Source organism: Amblyomma mixtum, chromosome 2 (assembly GCF_055824585.1).
Source record: "Amblyomma mixtum isolate Tamu chromosome 2, ASM5582458v1, whole genome shotgun sequence".
NCBI lineage: Eukaryota > Metazoa > Arthropoda > Arachnida > Ixodida > Ixodidae > Amblyomma > Amblyomma mixtum.
Genome location: NC_143013.1, coordinates 115910582 through 115931748, shown reverse-complemented (window position 1 = coordinate 115931748; position 21167 = coordinate 115910582). Strand labels below are relative to the sequence as shown.

The following is a 21167-nucleotide window of genomic DNA, read 5'->3' as shown; positions in this document are numbered from 1 at the left end:
GCAAATAAATCGCGAGCAAAGGCACCCGAGTCAACTAAGCAGCCCCAACGAAAACGGCTGAAGTGGCCCCGACCTTGAGCGATACGCCAGGACCGATTTCACTGAAAAAGGTCAAGGCGACTAGACGTCACGAGAGAAAACTACCGTTCATAAAAAGAGATCAGTACTAACGCCATAAAACGACAGTCGAAACAGCGTATAGCTCCCAGTCAGTAACCACTACCTCTCCGGACGGAGCGCACAATAGTATAAGTTCTAAAAATAGCCTGTTGCTTCACTAATTGCGTATTGAGCTAGCTACAAGATTTACACACGAGATCAAGAATTACACACTAAACTTTAACGAGCTGAGTTCGGACAGTGTTGCAGTTGGCCAGCGAAGTGTAATACAGGACGCCGCGGACTGCGGCCAGTGTTACCAATTTGCGGTTTTTTAAGTTGTACCCTTCTATAGCAGCTGTTTGCGCTCGACTCTCTCACAGCAGCGGCAATGCCGAGGGCAGTGACAGCTGTTCGCTAAGCACTGACATTCGCAGTCAGACCGACATATGTAAAGCGAAGCTCGTATGATGCATTAGCTCCGCATTTGCGAAATAGCTTTGTAAACAGGGCTAGCCTGGTTTTGGAAAAAATCCATGAGCTTTGTGCTTCTGACTTCTGACCTTTACTAGGGGCGTTGCGGTCTAATTCAATCAGCAAGCTTGGCTGACAACCCTTGTAGATGAGGAAAAGGAACACGCTTATTCTTTGAAACTCCTGCAGCAGTCAAGATAATGACCAATGTAGTATACCTATCGCTTTCGTAGTCACTACACACTGCGTATATTTCCATCTGTGGCAATATTACTAGCGTCAACGGGTTTTCGTTTTGCGAAAATAGCAGAGAGGTTGATTGTATCCAGCGTCTAACCATTTTTAATGGCCAGCGGGGACTACGCCGGTATAAGTACCTGGCTCAATCTGCCAATGGTACGCGAAACGCAAAAAAAAAGGTCGATTTGCGTAGTTTCCAAATGCGAGTTAGGTGCGCTAGCAGTTCTGTTTTCACTTCGGTTCCGGTGTTAAGATCCAATGTTGGCGGATGGCAGTTGTTCGGACAGCGATAATGGGTTAATGCCCATATATGCGAAATTGGTCACTCATAGATCCATTCATATATCCCTGGGTGTCATGCTACCACTCTTGGCGCCGTGGTGAAGCGGTTAAGCGATGCGCCACTGCCCTTCTAAGACCTGTGCTACATTCGGTGGGACTTGGGTTGCTTGGGTTGGGTTGCGACCCAGTCTTCCCGAGCAGCTTTTCACGTTTAATCCACAGTCTTGAAGGTCGTCCGCAAATGAACAGCGCCCTGACACCCAAAGACAATTTCCACAAATATCATGTCGAGACTGCAAGTGTTAGCAACATTTAAGCGCCATTGAAAAGAGCGATGAAAAATTGACAGATGATTACGATAGCCGCTAAAGCGAAATTTGAGCACAGCCCTTCACACGTCATCTGCCACAGTTTTCAGGCGGTGTGTTACGCTGCTAGTGCACCCTTCGGGATCTTCCCTTGGCAGCCACCTCCCGGGTGTCTATTTCACCGCTCTCACCGTGGCAGGTAGCGTTTCGCTCTGCTACTACCACCTGCCACGGTTGTCACGTGGCATGTTACGCCGACCACGCCGACGGCGACCACGACGACTACGACGACTACAACGGCGACGACTAGGACTACGACGACTACGACGACTATGACGACGACGACGATGACGCGGAAGCCAGGAGCGGGCGAATAGGAGTTGCGAGCTTCGTTCCTACCATGCCCATGAGCGTGTTCTGGTGGACAACCTTGCGGGTACTTTTTTTCGGCAAACTCCACTGGTCCGAAGACCCGCCGATTACGGCCAAGCGTACGGCCTTCTGAATATTGCAGATACTATTGGGAAGTAAGGGATGCGACCTCGTAGTTGTTTACATTCGCACATTCCAAGAAATAAAAACAAAATCAGAGCTCGTATAAATCGATCTAAAGCGGGAGACGAGGAGAAAGCCAAGCAAAAACAAAGCGCAGGCCACATCGTTTTTCTCCGTCCTCGCGCTTGGTAAGTTCCACGAAACTTTCGTGGCGGACCCAGGGGTAGCATAATTTGCATGGGCCGAGGCTTTACGATCGGCCTTGACACCGCAGTTTCGGACCCATAGTTCCGTTTCGATCGGCGCGAAATGAGGTCGCGCACTGCAGCCGCCCGATAAGGCTTGACGCTGGCGCGCGTCCAGTTTCGCGAGTTTGAGCAGTGCCGCCACTATTGCAGGGACCGAGCGGCGGGCGCAACAAATTAATCGCCCCCGACAGCTACGAGTGACGCAATAGGTGGCGATATTTGCGAGAGGTGGTCCACATTTCCCAGAGGTCGGGCAATTGCAGAGTTCATGACGCAAATGGCAACCGCCACGGTGCCAGGACACGTGATATATTATGGCGGGATGTCGCCATCAACTCCTGAATTTGCACTCGGTCACGGCAGGCCCTCTCTCCCTCTCTTCCAACGTGAATGGAAACGCGACCGGAGCGGCATCAAACCGGCTGTCTCCCGCGCACCAGCCTCGAAAACGCGTCAACGTAAGGGCAGAAGCCGTCCAGACCGGTCGCCGATGGTGTTCATTGGTGTTTTTCCACAGATTACGGACCCACAAAGCTGTGCTCGCGGGCAGTTGGATGCTGGGCGCTTCCTCCTAACGTCCCAAGACGCGAATGTTACCTTCTGCCCTTAGGACACAACGTCTCCCAGGTACCAACAATGAGACCTTTAGAGGAATAGTTTGTTTATGACCACACGTGAGAACACTTCGCATTAACTAGACGGGGCGGGGCGCCTTTTCGTCTCGTTTGGTTTGGTTTGGTTTATTCTAGTTTGTCCCAAAGCAACTCACGCTATGAGGAGCGCCGTAGTGAAGGACTCCGGAAATTTCGACCACCTCGGGCTCTTTAACGTGCACTGACATCGCACAGCACACGGACCTCTAGAATTTCGCCTTCACCGAAATTCAGCCGCCGCGGCCGGGATCGAACCCGCGTCTTTTGGGCCAGCAGCCGAGCGCCATAACCACTGAGCCACCGCGGCGGGGCCTTTTCGTCTCGTACAAGTCTACAATAACCACAGCTTTGCTGTCTTGTCACTGCATTCCAACAACAACATCGCACACAGCTTGTTATTTATTGGTCGGGAACTATTGTGATAAACGAAGGCTTCAAAGGGCGCCAGCGGTACGAACGTCGTTAACGGCAATAAACTGGCGAGTTTATATCCGAGCAAAGCCCGAGACGCGCCTGCCTGAAAACACGCCAATACGTTCCGCATCACGCTGAGGCGACATAGGTGGTGTGATGGATTGAGGCGCCGACACGCAAATCGATATATTTATAAGCACTGAACAGTCCGCGCCGAATAGCACCGAGTTCGTCTACCCGAAAACGTTTCACAATCACGATCTACTGCGGGCACGCACATTTTGTTCTCTGCCACTTGCGCATCTGAGAAACGAAATATGCGGGAGGAGCGCCTTTACGCAAGCCCATGCGCGGCATTGTTGTCTCGAAGCGCTTTTGTCGGGGCGTTAATATGAGCGCATCAAAAATTCGATCGCGCACGCAGGATCTCAGGAACATGCGTCTGTGAGCGCTGTGAATTTCAATGTAGACTTATCTCCCCAAATACACCGCATTCTCGAGCATTTATTGCGAAGCAGGCATTCACATTACATCCACTTGAAAGGCGCCTCTTAATATTGGTCCTTTTCGGCATTGATGCTAAGTCGTATCGCGGGCATAGATGATGCTTTAAAAATTTAAAGCACCCGCTTCGTGAATAAGAATAACGAAGTGTTGTCCATAGTAGTCCACCATTAAATTCTGCTATGGTTCCTGAGCTGGTTCGAAAAAAAAAAGAGCCAAACACTAACTGTTCCCTGGAAAATCACGACTCTGAAATATCCAAGCAGATTTCGTCGTCTTCGTTCGACGAGATTGTATACAGAAAGCGATCAGGGGTGGGTACTCACCTTAGACGGCACGGTCGAACCAGTTGACAAAAAAAAATAAAAAGAACACCGTGTGAAAATCAAAGAGGGCCCCTTTTCTTTCCGCCTAGCAGACACGAACGAAGACACGAGAAAGACTGTCCACCATCTGCATCCTCCCTTCGCGTGAGGTACGCGGGCTCTGGTTTCAAGCGATGAACTGGACGGAGCGCCGCACACGTGTCCAGTTACGTCCGCGACTCCCCGCTCCCACGGCTGCACTGCGACAGAGCGCATAGCTGGCGGGGCGGCACAACACCGTTCGGATTCAGCGGGTGTTTCCGGTTCGCTCTATATTATGCGCCTGTCTCACGGCGCGTCGGTGATTTTCCGCTCTTACGTAACGGCCACCGCTGCAGCCTGTCCCGTCCTCCGGAGGCAGCTAGCTCCCGGCGGGCGCGGATCACGGGATCCCCTCTCCAGTGGCGACCACCGATCTCCACATGTGTCTAGGCGCGATAAAGGTCAACGTCTCTGTATTTTTTATTGTTGCGCGAAATTCACCGGCTCCGACTGCTAGAGCTTTCACTGGGACGTTTTATTTTGCTTTGAAACGATAGTAGGGACTGTCTTCAGGGTCAAACCCGTCGGCACCTCGCATTGTACCGTGACTGGAACATGTTGCGTTCAGTTCCTCAAGGTGAATGTTCCATCTGCGGTCCGGTGATCCCGAGGAACTGAGAGTCGGTGCAGTCATACCAAGTCATACACGGTGGGAAGCAGGCACGCAGGTTTTCTTTTTGTTTAAAAGTTTTTTTCCCCGTAAACTTACCTTAATGGCATTCTATGCTGCTCGGCAGTTTTTGCAACTGGCTCTAAAGGGCTTCTGAAGGCACATTGAAGTTGGCCTGTACCTATCGATTACCGGGTTTCATCGCAAAGCGGATGCTGTCACTGGAAAAAGAACTGATGCAACCTATACCGAAAAGGCCGAGAAAATAGACACACGTGCCTCCCCCACCAGCCATTTTGGGAAGCAGGTTGAGTTGACGTCGACAGTTTGTTTTCTTTCGTGCGGGTTCTCGAGGCTATAGGCTGCACAGCCATTCAATTACAAATGGTGATCATGGAGTTCTTTTTGGCCTTGACATCAAGTATTAAGGCGAAAGGCTTTAATGCCTCATCGTTGTCGACAGAAGGTTGTCAGCAGAGGCGTCACGCTTTTCTAGTCAGACCAGACGGATGCCTCCCAAACGCCCTCCAGTGTCTCCAGCATTTAAGATTCACAAACAATTGTGTACTTGATTAACATCTTAACCACACATCAGTGACACAATCAGCAGCACCGCGCTGAAGGCTTTCGCCTCACCGCACCTCAGGTCAACAAAGTGCCCCCTTGAATTTTTTAAATAGAGTGCAGGAAAAAAATTTTAAAATCCTATTTTAAAGTTCTATTTATTACTTTTCTTTTCCTATTTATTACTGAAATCCTATTACAGTAATAAATGGGTCTTTCGCGCCCGCCCGAACATCACCATAGCCAGAAAGAGGCGCTAAATCGATTTTCACCGAGGAAGAAAATTGGATGGTGTTGATCTCGGTCTCCCTTGCTGGTGCGGACTTCACTTTCGTATATTAATCACATTTTCCTACATTACGAGAACAATTTTAAAGGTTCCCAGGGATCGGCTGCGGTAAAACTACCGTTGCCAGTTCTTCGGTCGGGCGCTAAATGGAAACGCAGATGCTTTTTTTCGCGGATTCTTTTCACGCCTGCAGCCTTGAATGTCTGCCTGCGTCAGTCAACGCGAGCCAGTATGAGTCGGAGTCCTTGACGAAACCGTTGCGCAAATGACCGCAAGTGCATATGCGCAGAGGGTGTCGCTGACAGATTATTGCGCGAGTGCGGTACTTGGCACCCAGCTCCGCTTCGAGAGTTCGAAGCAAACAGAGTGCCCGTTTTCCCGACTATGCATGTACCTACATCTTTACTTGTAAGCCCCCTGCACATAAATACGAAAGGCTGAAAGAACAGGAATAATTCAACTTCACTGCATATTAAGGCGAAAGCCTTTAATGCCTCATCGTTGTCGACACAAGGTTGTCAGCAGAAGGTTGTCAACAGAAGGTTGTCAGCAGAAGGTTGTCAGCAGAAGGTTGTCAGCAGAAGGTTGTCAGCAGAAGGTTGTCAGCAGAAGGTTGTCAGCAGAAGGTTGTCAGCAGAAGGTTGTCAGCAGAAGGTTGTCAGCAGAAGGTTGTGAGGTGAGGTGTCAGGCTTTTTGTAGTCAGACCGGAAAAAAAAAATCTTTGTGCACGATGGGATTCGAACCACCATCCTTCCGTTCCGCAGCCGAGCATACTAATGGCTATGCTACTTTATTTTTTTCTTTATTTAATGGCTATGCTACTTCCTGCCAGCGCATATGCAGTTCTTCTCGTCTTGGACGCTGGAGAGTGTTTGCAGAAAGGCGTCGAATCAGACGGATGCCTCCCAAACGCCCTCCAGTGTCTCCAGCATTTAAGGTTCACAAACAATTGTGTACTTAATTAACACCTCAACCCCACATCAGTGACACAAGCAGAAGCATCGCGCTTAAGGCTTTCTCCTCACCACACTTTAGGTCACCAAAGTGCCCCCCTGAACTTTTTAGAGACATGATGAGAGAACCTAGGTCGTGTGTCTGTGCATCGCCGCATGCAAAGTGAAAATAACACATGGTCCGATAGGACAACTTAGTGAATTCCAAGTGGAAGCAAAAGTAGCAAGGGGCGTCAGACAGTCAGGTGGAGCGATGAGATTAGGAAGTCTGCGAGTATAACATGGCCGCATCTAGTACAGGGCAGGGTCAGTTTGAGGGCAAAGAGAGGCATTTTTCGTATACAAAGGACTTAGTTAACCTGGTGACCATTACGATGATTTAGCCTTGCTGTAGTTCGATTGGATGCTCCCCTTGCTTGACCGAGTTCGGGGGGGGGGGGGGGGGGGGGGGGGGGACACCCTGACCTGGAGGTGAGATTAGTGAAAACACAGAACAAACGATGCCGCCATTCTTAAGAAAACGCTACCACTTATTCGTATGGTTTATTGGTTCATTGTGGTTTAACGTCCCAAAGCGACTCAGGCTATGAGGGACGCCGTAGTGAAGGGCTCCGGAAATTTCGACCATTTTGGTTCTTTAAGGTGCACTGACATCGCACAGCACACGGGCCTATAGAGTATCGCCTCCGTCGAAATTCAGCCGCCACAGCCGGGATCGAACCCGCGTCTTTCCTACAACTTATTAGAACTTCGTTGTCACGGTAGCTACAAGAAAACGTCCTTTCACAGGAGAGCGCGCATAAAGACAGTTCACACCCTTAGAGTCACACACTGAGAGGCGACATTCAAAGCGAAATATAAAAGTTGCAGTCTATACACCGACGAATCAGTCAACTGCGCATGCCGGCGCCCACAGACCGAGACGCAGACCGCGTGGAAAGACGCCTCGCTAGGCCATTTTACCAGTCGGATTTGATTACGCGCGAGAGCAGCCTTCCCAGTAAACACTATCTTTCATTGGAGTGAAAGAGAACTCGCGAGGGACGGGAGAAACGACTAGACGCGAAAATAAAATCACAAACAAGCAAAAAAAAAACGTGAGAGCAACATGACTACGTGGCATCCTGCCAGGCTGTGTGCGCATTAATTCCTGGTACACGAGAAAGTAGGCGTGCTCGAAACGCCGGTAAGGGGTCTGTGCAGACATACACGGCGATTTGGTTGCATGCGCCATGCGTACACGAGCTAACAAGAGCGTTTAACTGTACTGGAGGTCTTCACTACAGGCCGAATGACCGCGACAGTGTTTAAGGCGATCGGGATTTCGTGCCAACTTGTTTTTTTCTGATAAGACGCTTATTATATTTGTAATCTCATAATGGTACTAACGAAAGAACCACGGGCAACCTTTCCTTGGAACGCCGCTTCCCCGATTTTCTCTCGGCTAACAGTTCGCCGTCAACCATCTCCATGGAGTCTTCAGGAACTGCGACAGTGGCAATTTTCTTCATGTCCCGAATTCTTGGGCAAAAACTTTGAGTACTGGAATACTGAAATGGAAACATTGAACCTAAGGGACCATTCGTCCGATACGTAGTAAAATCTTTCTTTTAAATGCTTTCCATCGCTTCCATTAAAGTTTTTATGGATAGCGAAAACGTGAACAGCAAAAAATTGGAAGTCTGCCAACGGGAGATATGCGGATATATTGACTGATATAACAAAATCTTACAATAAGTGAAAAAACTGAGTACATAAACTCTTTCCTGTTTAAAAACGCTTTTATCCAGAATTGCTGGGTACCATTTACTGGCTGAAGAAAAACGAACTGAAAAAGAACACGAAGTCGAACCGCGCGAACTCCGCCGACAATTTCTCAAGGGGCCTATAGAGAGAAATCGGTATTTCGAGCGCGCGCGGCGCTTTACCCGAGTACAGGGAGGCTGCGGGTTCAACACGTCGCATGCATTCCGCTGCGTCGCATGTTTCGCTGGCAAGAATCTGAGCGACATGCATTAAGCGTGTGTACAACCAGACAAGCGCTTCGGGCTCTTTACAAAGCGCTAGCGTGCCAATGCGCTCTACGCATCATATACCGCGAAACAGCACGGTACATGTATGTACAATGCGCGTGACAAAAAGTCCGGCGCAAAGTAGCTAGACTTCGCGTTTTCAGCGCGAAAGTACTTCTTGGCGAGGCCTAACCGGCTCACCGAGGTTGTGAGAAGCTTGACCTTGAAGGTGACCTTGACCAAGCCATAAAAAAAATTCAGGGGGCACTTTGCCTTTATAAAGTGCTGCAAGGCGAAAGCCTTCCTTGGCCTACTGTTTGGCATTGACTGCGGAACTGTTCGTGCTGTACTAGTGCTTTATTTGACTGTACACTTTCACTGCCGACTTTGACTGCTTCTTTAGCACGACTCTCTCTGCTTTGATGAGTTCGGTTCTGCTGCAAAGCCTGCTGCAACGTAAGTAGACAGTATAAGCCCACCAGGGTTTTGAAGCGCTTCACTACGTCATGTATAGCCAAGGTCGCGGACTGCAGGACTATGACCTTGAAATGAGCAAGAGGTCAAACCAAGAAGCAGCCACGGTATAAGTATGGTGTTCCCCCACATGGCACCAAGGTAAAGGTCAATTTTAAATGTCAAGGTCAAAGAAAAGGAACTGGGAGGGTGTGATTATGTGTAGATTCACATGACCACGCAGCCGATGACGAGTCGACAACCCCCCCCCCCCCCCCCCCCCCCCCCGGTGACGAGCTGATTATAACACGTGACTTCTGAAGTCAACACCTCCACGTATAAAAGCGGACGCTGTCGCGTCTAGGGGTAGGTTCTACGGCCTTTATTGTGGTCACTGGCTTGGCGCTGGCAACTTTTTCGACTCCGATTATTTCAAGGAAAGGAAGCGCACATAACTGACTCCCTGGGTGAGTGGACGCCTGAATCCAACACCCTGAATCGTGCTTTGAGCTACGCGGGGTGGCGAGGGAGAGATGTGGGCTGCATGTGTTAGCGCTGACAACGTTGTGGCAGACACGCGGCACTGCAGCAATAGGCTGCATTGTTCATTGGGTGAGCAAACTCTCGCGATCAACAATTAACTGCACCAGGGTGGCAGGGTGGGTGCGCTGCCTATCCAGTGTCCAGAACGCACTCAACGTTACAGACGCCAAGCCGCGTACAGTTGCCCGATACGCCATAGCTTTCACTCTCCAACCAGGTTCAGCAGTAGTTGAACCGCAGCTAATTTTTTGATGAATGAATGAGTTGGCAATCTACACGTATCGTCGCTCTGGTCCCGAAATTAGCGCACAACCAGCGCCGTGGGCTAAGATTCGTAAAGAGGCCGTTGACGACGATGACGATGGACTTTAATGGCGCAAGGGTATCTGTGGCCAAAAAGCGCCATGACACAAGTATTTTCTTCTACTCAAGTTGGAGTCAAATACCCATTTCCCAGGAATTTCACACTAAATAAGCTGAGCAGCATGGAAGGGGTAAGCTTTTACCTTGTATTACCAGTGTGTACCCGACGGTAATGGGGATCGAACCCCGAACCTCGCGCATGCGAGGCGGGTGCTCAAGACAACTAGGCCATCGCTGCAGAGTAAAGGGGCCGTTGCCACACATGAAAAATTGCTAAATTCTTATAGACGCATTCTGCGATGGTCCGAAGCTAAAACAAAATGACTTCACCGGAAGGCACCTCCCTAGTGGAGCCCCCCACTGCTAGTGGCGTTTTTTCTGAATCACCCCCAAGGAAATGAGTAATACGAAACACAGAGGCTGCACAGAAGCGACCGCACGCGTGACTTTCCGGCCACTAACGTAGAGTTGGTACACATGGCGACCCCCAGCTGCCAACACGGGTTGACTCTGTAGTCACGGACCGAAAGTTTCGCAAGACGGCCATACTCAGTGCTGCGCGATACAGAACGCTATAAAGGTAAAAAAGGTCCAAGGCGGGTAGAACCGTGAATTATTCTCTTTTTGTGCTCTCGCTATCTGTTTTGGTTGTTTGGTTGGTTCACTGGGGTTTAGCGTCTAAAAGCGACTCAGGCTATGAGGGGCGCCGTAGTGAAGGGCTCCGGAAATTTCGACCACCTGGGGTTCTTTAATGTGCACTGACATCGCCCAGTACATGGGCCTCTAGAATTTTGCCTCCATCGAAATTCGACCACCGCGGCCGGGATCGAACCCGCGTCCTTCGGGTCAGCAGCCGAGCGCCGTAATCACTGAGCCACCGCGGCGGGGCCTCTCGCTATCTGTTTTGAAATGTTAATCGAGCATTAATGCCCCGTGCATTCTTTATCAGTAACATCGAGATACTGAAGAACGCGATGACGGTGAAAAGAAACCTCAGTGTGCTGAGCAAGGCAGCATAGAATTTCTGCAGCGCTCAGGAACTGCTAAAGCAATAACAGGTGCCGAAAACGACAGCCACAAAGACGGACGCCTACATATACTTTGTGTAGAGTATGAAATATGAGGACACATGAGAGGACAAGAAAAATAAGGACAGACAAGATGATGATATCTGACTGAAATGAGGCGGAAGTAGTTGAAATCGAAGTGAACAAAAAAAAATCGCGGGCGACCAATGCGATTGATAGGCAGAATGCATTGCATGAGGGCGTTAGCATGAGGAGGGGGGGGGGGGGGGGGATTTTGCTGCGCACTGCAAACGCTGTTTTATCGAATGGTACCCTGACGACCCTGACCCTGTACCTTGCACACCAATCCTTCAAGAAACAAGCATTCTAGGTACAATAAAAACCCAATCGGAACGTAAAATTTTCGAAGCTATGCGCATTGATACAGAAGGTTCGAAGCGCGTCAACACCCCGTCTGTCAATCTAACAAAAAAAGAAATGTTCCTGAAGCGTGTCGTTGCTACTGCGCGTGTGTGAGTATCAGCATTTTTGAGATCTCTTGTACTGATTGTTTTTCGAATAAACGGCAGTTTAAGACCAGCGTCTGTACTGTGTACTTATGTTCTTTGTCTCGAATGTTCGCTAAGCGCTAGCAAAATGATTTCAAATGCTTTGCAACTAGCCCAAGTTTCCGCCTTAATAGCCGACAGTATAACACGCGGAGCGAGAGTCTGCACCTGAGGCCGAGCGGTCTCAAGCCATGCCCAACGAAGCTGCTGAAACCCGCTCGAGGCCATAAGTATGGCAAAGTTTTTTCCTGCTATCTCGGAGGCTGGTCACGACAGGCGGCCAGCGCCGGGTTTCCGTTGCATAACTGTTCTAGAAAATGCTAGCGCAAGAATAGAAGGAGAGAGGTTAGTCGGAGGAATTCAATGTGCGTCAGCATTGCACATACGGGACGTAGGTGGAAGCATAGATAAGCCCCGACTATGTTATTTCTCGTTTAACAAGAAAATTTCGTCGGTACGAATGTTTGCGCACTCCTTACTGTGCTCTCGTGAGGTCACGTCTCGAGTTTGAATCAGTAGCCTGGAATAGTGTTTCCGTTACCTCTGGCAGTGGTTAGTTGGTTTGGTTTATGGGGTTTAAAGTTCCAAAGCGAGTCAGGCTATGAGAGACGCCGCAGTGGAGGGCTCCGGAAATTTCGACCACCTGGGGTTCTTTAACGTGCACTGACATCGCACAGTACACGGCGTCTAGAATTTCTCCTCCAAAGAAATTCCTCTGGCAGTGAAATCGAAAATTTTAAGCGGAAGTTTGTACGCGTCCTATATGATAGATATATTGGGCACCGTCGTTTCTACGACTACGATTCTCTTCTAGCAGACCTTGGTATGTCTACTCTTTATGACAGGCGACTCGCACGTGACATGCACTTTCTACATAAAGTTGTACTCGGCTCTATTGATTGCGATCAGTTATTGACGTCACTGCGATTTCGTGTGCCTCCGCGAAACACCACCAAATGCTGTGATACATTTTATATCCCGACATGCACGCCATTTCACCAATGACTCGTTGCAATTAACACATAATTAAACTTCTTGTGACACAGATATATTTGCCTAATTTGATGTTTTCATAGTTCATGTTGTTATGCTTGTTTTTCTTTCATTATTATTACTGTATTTGTGATCATTGTTCTGTATTGTGTCTGTTCACGTCATGGTGTTTGTATTGACTTGGAGTGCGCTCGTGTAGGCCAATTGTCTGTTGAGGCACAGTCAAAATAAATTATCTATCTATTATAAAATGGAGGTAAACAAAAAAAAACAAGCATTTCAAAATGCAGCCGTCTAATACTAATAGCAAATTGCTTTATATCATCCCAAAAAACTGTCTCAATAATCCTAACACGCATTTTTCTCTAAATAACAACTTTACACTGCCAAAAGTACGCACTAACCATGTTAAACAGACGGCTGGATTCGTTCCCATTAGCCGTTGGAATAGCGTTTCGCTCAAAAAAATTCAGGGGGGCACTCCGTTAACCTAAGAGCAGTGAGGCGAAGGCCTTTTGCGAGATGTTGCTGCCTGTGTCACTGATGTGCGGTTAAGATGTTAATAAAGTACACAATTGTTTGTGAATATTAATTGCTGGAGACACTGGAGGGCGTTTGGGAGGCATCCGTCTGATTCGACGCCTTTCTGCAAACACTCTCCAGCATCCTAGACAAGGAGAACTGCATACGCGTTGGCAGGAAGTAGCGTAGCCAATAGCACGCTCGGCTGCGGAACGGAAGGATGGTAGTTCGAATCCCATCATGCACAAAGATTTTTTTTTCTGGTCTGACTAGAAAAGCGTGAAAGCTCTGTCGACAACGATGAGGCATTAAAGGCTTTCGCCTTAATACTAAATCCACTCTTTCTTCATACAACCTGTTCTACCTCAGTCATTGGTGCTGTTAGCTGTGCTTCACACTAAGGCAGAGTTCACTCGGCCACGAGAGATATTAAACAAAGTCATTGGAAACGCGGCGTACACCGCCCACATACTTCATAAGTGGTCTCTTGCCAGACACGAAACACTTATGCACAACACATGCACCCACTGCCAAGGACATAGTAGGGCAGATGTATAACATTTTGTATGGAGTTGTCCTTCTTTCTCGCGAGGGATACAGACGGAACCACCGTCGACCTTCTCTTCTTTGTCACACTGGGGCGATCCCTGGTTTTCACGCATTTAAGCAGTTCGTTTAGATGCCCTAGAAATGCTTTGTGCGGAATGGCACGCAAAACAACAAGCGCATCGCGTCGAACTATGCGAGGACCCTTGTTGGGAAGTATCGAATGACCCAGATATATCAGGGGCGATCGCCAGGGAACGACGTTAACGCTGAGGCTAAATGTGGAAGGCCTCTCACGACATAAACAGGTGAAGGTGTTCGCGTTTTGGCAGCCTTCTTAACGTATTAGCAGGCTCTTTTTTTATATTTTCATGCCTCGAAAAGGAACCTTTGCGGATATATCTACGGTGTTTTTCATCAGTATCGAAAGGCGTTTTTCCTGGAAGATTTTGACGTCTTTAAAGGAGCGCAAAATTTTTAAACCCTAGCATCTCGAAAGTTAGAGAACGCAAGGCCGTTTTGGAGAGCGACAGTTGCTTGGACATTACAGGAGAAGCCTGCTCTGAATTCGCTCGCCGCGGCCGCAATACTTAAAGCCCACTCTTCGTGTCATGTAACGCCACTTTCGAGGCATAACACCACAAAGTGCACACATAATGGTGGCGCTGAAGTGACGATCCTTGTTGACAATATCCTTCAAGAGGGCGTTGACTCATGCGCAGCAGTTTCCGCGGCTACGGAATGTCCCCATTTCCTAAATATCGCTGCACCTTGAGATCTTCCTCCTTTCAGCGACGAAAAAAAAAACTGAAAAGTTGCTGTTTTTAAACTCTGGACAAGACTGAGTGCGAATAGCTGAGGGTGCTTAACACACTTGTGTATAACGCCGTCCGGGAGTTCCCTCGGCGCGTTCCTGTTCAGGTCCTGAACTAAGCGTTGTCCGGAAACCGATGAGAGTTATAGAGAAACAAGACGTTTGTAGAACACGCCGAGATTGGTTAACAGCCCGTATGTAAAACTATGCGGCGAGATGTGAGTGGCTTCCGGTGTCCGAAACGTCCTTCAAACGTATTTCTACCGGCGCAAGGCGGCTTACAACTCGGACCACTTTTTATTACCCGCAATAAATATCTAGACACACACGACAAACCTGTCTTCGGAGGTCGCGTGACTATGATTGCCGATCACAATTCAGTGAGTTCAGGCCGATTTACAATTTGATCCTCCCAGCGTTTACACAGCTCACGGTCGCTGCATGGCCACACTTCAGTTGCACTATAAAAGTCCAATGTTTCGCATGAGCGCCTGTCTTACCGCGCAAAAGAGTGCCTCGATAACGGAGCAACTAGTTCCGCCTTACTACCGTACTGCCAGCTCTTAAAAGGCACACCGAGGATAGCACTAATTTTTTTCCATTAAAAATTATGAGTCCTTCTGCTTATGTTGACGTTTGTCCGCCAGCAAAAGACTTAACGGCGAGGAAATTGGATTTAAAAACTTTGCAGTCAGTTGATTCCAACACTGACGTTTGACGTCATTGTCGAAAAGAACGTGTGGCCACCGTTTTGAAGTGAATGGCGGCGTAGCGTAGCCTCCGGGATCCGCACACAAAAACATGCGTCGACGTACGCATTTTACTTCCGAAATGGGCCGGTGATGGCGCCACTTGTATTTTCTTTTTGCCAGTTCTGCTTATAAAAAGCTTCGTTATCGATGAAATGTCGCTGTGTTGTTGAGCACTATCCTACTGACACCGGCAAACTTATATTTCTTGGAAATGTTCCTATAAGCATGGGAAATTTCGAGAGGCTAAGCGCCGAGCTAAAGACGAACAGATCAGGCGCGCATATGGCTCGATTGTGACACGAACTCACGTACAGGCTGGCGCAGCCGCATTCGCAAAGCCTTCGCGGGGAACAATAGAGTGACACGCAAGCCTGCATTTAAGACAAGAACAGAAATAACGGAGTCCCACCCCTTGCCCTCTCCTCCGCCGGGCCACCTGGAGAGGCATTTTGCAAGCGCGCGGATGTCACGAAAAAGCGAGCCGCGACGCGGACGTCTTCCGCGATATGTTTTTAAAAGCTGACGCGTAATGTCAGTGCTTCGAAATGACTGCAAGGCGGTTGTTTGATTACGTCAGCTGCTGACAGCTCGAAAAGGCTGTACTTATTCTCGATTTTCGGAGTTACTTGAATTCTTTGGAAACAGAGTAGCACTTTTGTTAGTCGGAACGCACCGGCATACGCATAACAGTCCATTTAGAACTCGCAAGATGTCGATCACCATCTCAGAATTTTCATTTGTCACAGAATAGCAACAGCCGTGGGTACGTAGAAGACTGGAACGGCATTATCGGCGGCGGAACACCATTTTATCGGCTCACAAACGACGCCAGAGCAGAAAAAAAGAAGCACATCGTAACAGCGCACCTTTGATCACGCAGAGACGGCGTCCAAAGTCGGCCGTCCTCGGCTTCCGACGAACAGCTGTTTCCACGCAGCTGACGCGAGCGCTCGCAAGGAAGGAAAAACACCAAAGACAGCGCGCAAGGAAGAAAAAAATATCACAGGCACGGGGGAGGGGCTACCGGAAACCGGCGAACCAGCCATCGCCACGCAGAGGAAAGTTTCGTCTCGCCAGACGCAACGCGAAGAAAGAATGAGATGAAACGGATACATCAGACACCACTGCGTCGCGCGTCGTCGAATGACGGTTCGAATTTCCCGGACCACAGCTGACAGGCTGCGAACCGCAATGGCGACCGCCATGGCGGTCGGCCCAGGATCGTCTGCTAAATCTAGCGTAAGTCGCCACGAATTCCTCGATAACAGTTCTTGTCGAGCTTTGAAAGGGGAAATGCTTTCGCTGTCTGACTCACCGGTGGGCTGTCGCCGCTGGTTCGGTGGAGGCCGCGGCCTAGCAGCGTGCCCCAGTGACGAACGAGATCGATAATACAGCCGGCAGCCAGAGCCGCAGACGGCGCATTTTTTCGTCGTTTTTTTCCCCCTCCGTTCTCCTCTCCCGGATGCTGCCGCAGTGGCGCTTCGGTCGTTCGGCCGGAAGTGCAGTCGAGGTAGTGGCGCTCGCGCGCGGACTCGTCTGCTCCATGCTCGTCTGCTCTCGTAGACGCGCAAGGGGGCGAAACCGACGTGCGCCGTTAGGCAAAGCGCCCGCCGCGCCGACACGCGGAGCAACTCTAAGAAAATAAGCGTTGCTCGCTTATGTTTCGTGCTCCCTTTGCAACAGGAATATAGAAGCTGCGAAGGGCGCCGTCAAAGCAGGAGAGAGATGTGGCTTCTCTGGTACCCCCTGTCTGGTCATCGGGTGCCCGTCAAGGGGAACATGATGAACATAGAGTACACAAGCGTGGACGTGCCTTTGCGAAACAGGACATGAAGAGCGGAAGTTAAGCCTCGTACCATTCATTGAGCCAGCGAAGGTTCCGAAACATCCGAGTTCGACAAATGGATGAGATAAGACTTTGCTCATGCAGTTTCTAGAGCCTTCAGCCCGTTGATGAAGACAGTACTACGTGCAATTACTGTTCCGGGCGCCGTCTTCTATCACGGACATCCAGCAATTGGGTACATTAGAGCTATATTCCCGGAGAAACCCTGTCTGTTTTCTTTGTCCTTTGTTCATCGCTGGTGGCCCGCGGCCTTATCATTTTGTCTACCTCGCGAGATGCGACCTGAATTATACGCAACGATTGTAACCGCACGCACGTCCACGACGTCCCAGATTGTCGCCGACGGTTTAGGCGCGTTATCTCGAAAGTTCGTCGCCAGTTGGGCACAGCCGACCGCAACGGACATTCTGATCTTCGACGACCGCCCAAAGCCTTGGCTGGTGTTGCCACCGACGAACGCCGTTCTTCTGAGGGGACAGGTTCGCCCAAATAAACAGTATTCAGGTTGGAACGCAGATCTGTTTGTCTCCCTTCTAGGACACCTGCCGGAACAACCGAGACATCGAGAATATAATGCCGAGACCCTAAGACCTTTTTGTACGCCCATTCAAATATATACCTCCTACCATGTCGTGAAAGCTGTAAATTATGGTTCAGTATACCATACGCGCTGTAAAGTATGTTTAGCACCCGAAAGGTGTGAGCTTTATCGAGCGCATAATACTTTGAACTGTAGATTTTCTCCTAGTTAACGTTTCCTCCAAGTTCAGTAAAGTCACCCAGATGAGTACAGAGTACCTAAGAATGCACACGAAAAACTCGCGTCTGTCGGAACGGGATTAATAAATAATGATCAATAACTAAAGGCTATATCTCCCAACAAAAGGGGCAAAACGCATGATCCTATAGAGACGCCACATATTGTCGTCTCTCATAGCCTGAGTCGATTTGGAACGTTAAACCCGATAAACCAACCATCCTTCTATTCTTTTTTAACGGAAGCATCTCCTGGCAGTTAAACTTGTGTCGTAGTACGATGTTAATACCGTAAGTGCTGAATTATTAGCTTTGCAATGAAAAAAGAATCACAAAAATATACAACACTGCAGTTCATCAGGGCTTTACGAATGTCTCCACCCGTTGACCGTGCTCCATGAAATGGCCGGCTCACAGGAAAAAGGCACATTCCCTGCAAACTGAGACGCGCGGCCTGCGTCACGCCTTGCAAAGCAAAGTATAGCAGACACTCAGGGTAGTTCGTGGCAATATGCATGACTTTCACTTAACCAGGAAGTCGAAGTTGTCACCACCCTCTACCATCACGACGGACATCGCGCTTCCTCTGGAGCCTGACGATGAAATCATGGCTTGCCGGGGGTATGCGGAACATGAATGACAACCCCGAACGTCTCTACCTTCGTCCATCCGCCGCCATTGTGAACAAGGGACCCGTACGGGCCCCGAAACGTCATCTATGCGAGAAAGAAATTCCATTATGTTCTTATTTGCGCTCTGCGTCACTGCCTCGAGCGACATCCCATCCAGCGGGGCGTGGTAACACTTCAGTCAATGAAAAGCGGCGCAAAAAAAAACGAATAAAACGGAACGGAATTTGAAAGCAACTCCAACACAATCTATTCCTTCGTGTATCTAGGCGTAAATGATACGAACGCATTTTTCGTGCTATCCGTTTAAGTTTTTTCCCGACAGCACTAGAACTTCATATCTGTCAACCCTTACTGAGACAAGAGCGATATTTTGTAGAATGGGCCGCCTACACGAGCTCACTGCCTAGGCGGCCATCACGCAGCACACGCTGCACTGTACGAAAGAGAGAGAAAAACTTTAATATGGCAAGTGTGTTGACCCCCCTTGGGTCCCTGGACCACGGGCACGGTCCCACTCTACGTCGGAACGTTAATGTGGTGTTTGTTCATGACGTCGGCACCCCGAAGCACCGCAGCAAGCTGCGATGGCGGGTCCAGAGACGAGAGCACGACCTCCCAGTCCTCCCAACTTGATAACGCGGGCTATATCTGCGGGGGAGGATCAGCAGGGTAGCCGAAAAGGATGTGGGAGAGTGTGGCGTGAGGGTCGCCGCACAGGGAGCATGCAGGGGAGGTGCCACAGTAGCGAGGTAGCAGCTGAGGGGATGAGAGAGTGCGGGTCTGGAGGCGTCTCCAGAGGATCTGTTGGGAGTGGGTAAGGGAGGGGTGTGGAGGATGGTAAGTCAGACGGTCCAAGCGGGGCATTTGCGTGAGCTCTGCAAAGTACGAAAAGTTCCAGCGGGCGAGCTGTAATAGCTCTTTGTTCTCCCTTTGCCCCTTCGGTGCGAAGCCGTCAGTGCATCCAGCCTGATCGCGCCGCTGTTAACGTAGAAATCAGCCGCTGGCGAGGGTAAATTATGCGAGAGATATGAAAATCGAAAATAAGCATTTCATTATGCGGCACCGCGGAGCAGACGAGGATATCAGCCAGAGCTCGCGCCGCTTCTTCACAGCGCGTGGAGATTATGGATAGTGTGTCGAATGGAGCGTCGCCGCACGGCAACATGACCTCTACAGCCGTGTCGGGCCTAGAGCCTTCGCCAGCGCGTGTGTCTGCGTTCTTCGCTTCTGTCCTGTCTGTCAGGAAGTAGTTTGATTTGGGCTAGTTGGTTCATATCTTGAAAGTAGTTCGGACGGCGCGAGAACAACAAAGACAAAGGAGACACGAACACAACAGGACGGGCGCCAACTTGCAACTGAAGTTTATTGCACTAGACCCCTACATTTTATGCATCACCTGTCTGTCAGCGCTGTTGAGTCGTTTCCACATACGTGCACCGACCATCCCGTCTAAGCCCTCTCCTAGAGTCTGCTACGAAAACAGCTGTAGTCTGTGCTATAAACGTGATAGCGTTAAGGATCCTGCTCAGTAGAGAACCCGGCGTGGTGGTAGGAGCGTCAGGAAAATCTGGATTCGTCGAAACGGTCGTGACGTCACAACAACATGACCTCGCATTGGTAATTCAAACATTCGTCGTCCCACAATAAAACAGTGATCCCACAATAAAACAGTGACGACGTCACTATACAATTCCTCACTGATCTGCAGGGTCGTGACGCCTTTCCACCAACACCACGTAGTGCATCTGAAGAAAGAAAAGTAACTGCGCTGAAAGAAGTTGCGAGGACACTTTGGCAACTAAAGTGTTGAGAGGCGAAAGCCGAGAACACTGTGCCGTGACGACTTCCGGTGGATGTGACGTCACACCGTTCCTGTGGCTATATCGATACCCAAATTATACATCTTTCGGGGATCTTAAGTGCTAATTACGCTTAATTACACATTTGTCCATGTAATTTGACACAAATCCGACGTTTTCCCGACCATTCTGTGACAATTTTCTCTACACCGTGACGACTTCCGGTGGATCTGACGTCAAACCGTTCCCATGGCTATATCAACGTCCGCGCTATTTCGACGCAATTTCAACATTTTTGCCTATAATTACTTAACTAATTAATCTACAGTGATCGAAACTTGGCTTCTAGGTTCATTTTTTCCTCCTCTATTTGATGCAACCATTGGTTTCCTCCTATCTTGCTTAGTTCGTGTGGCATGTTTTGTTAACGGACGACAGTAGAGACATTTAAGGCTTTCTGCTTAATAAAAATAGTCTCGCCGGGACTACAACCTCTTTCTGTTGGGTCGGGGACGGGCGCGCTACCCACCGACCACTGAGGAAGGTTCGTTCAGAAGTACAGTTTAGGGGCCTTATGCGGCCACCTTATATCGCATAGTTAGCAACGCTATAGCATTACACTCATAGCGCTGTTCAGGCGTCCCCAGAATTTCGTTCTTCAAAATGGGGTGGAGTAAGGCACCGTGTTGTCAGAAAGTCTCCGCCCTGACTGTCGTAAATCGCTTGCCTAAAGAAAGAACCAGCTGTTCAGCGCAAACAATATAGTCTAGCGCCGCCAGTAGGAAATGTTGAGAGGCTAAGTTGCGTTGTTGCGCTGTTCCAACATCAGAAATGCGCCCACTTGCGGTCCTCAGGTTAATTCGCTTTAGAGAAACAAACACAGCAGTGGCCTGACACTCCTCAGCCGCTCCGTGTTGCTCAGTGTGCCGGGAAGAAATGTGCGTCAGGGAACAAATTTCATCGTCGGCGACATGCACGGACGCCTGAATGAAACAGCGACTGCATTCTTGTTCCTCACAG

At 49.4% G+C, this 21167-nt stretch overlaps 1 protein-coding gene across 8 annotated transcripts in view; it reads right to left on the bottom strand.

Moving 5' to 3' along the window:
• The window catches only part of LOC149360661 (prestin-like), a 282903-nt gene that overhangs the window by 58764 nt on the left and 202972 nt on the right, over positions 1-21167 (bottom strand). The window contains exon 1 of one of the 8 annotated variants that reach the window (XM_089572446.1): positions 15981-16342. The exons of 6 other annotated variants lie outside the window; for them this stretch is intronic. The gene's annotated coding sequence lies outside the window, so the exon portion shown is untranslated. Of the gene's footprint in view, positions 1-4043; positions 4391-15980; positions 16343-21167 lie in introns of those variants that run through there. One more of the 8 variants, XM_089572447.1, reaches the window with a different exon arrangement.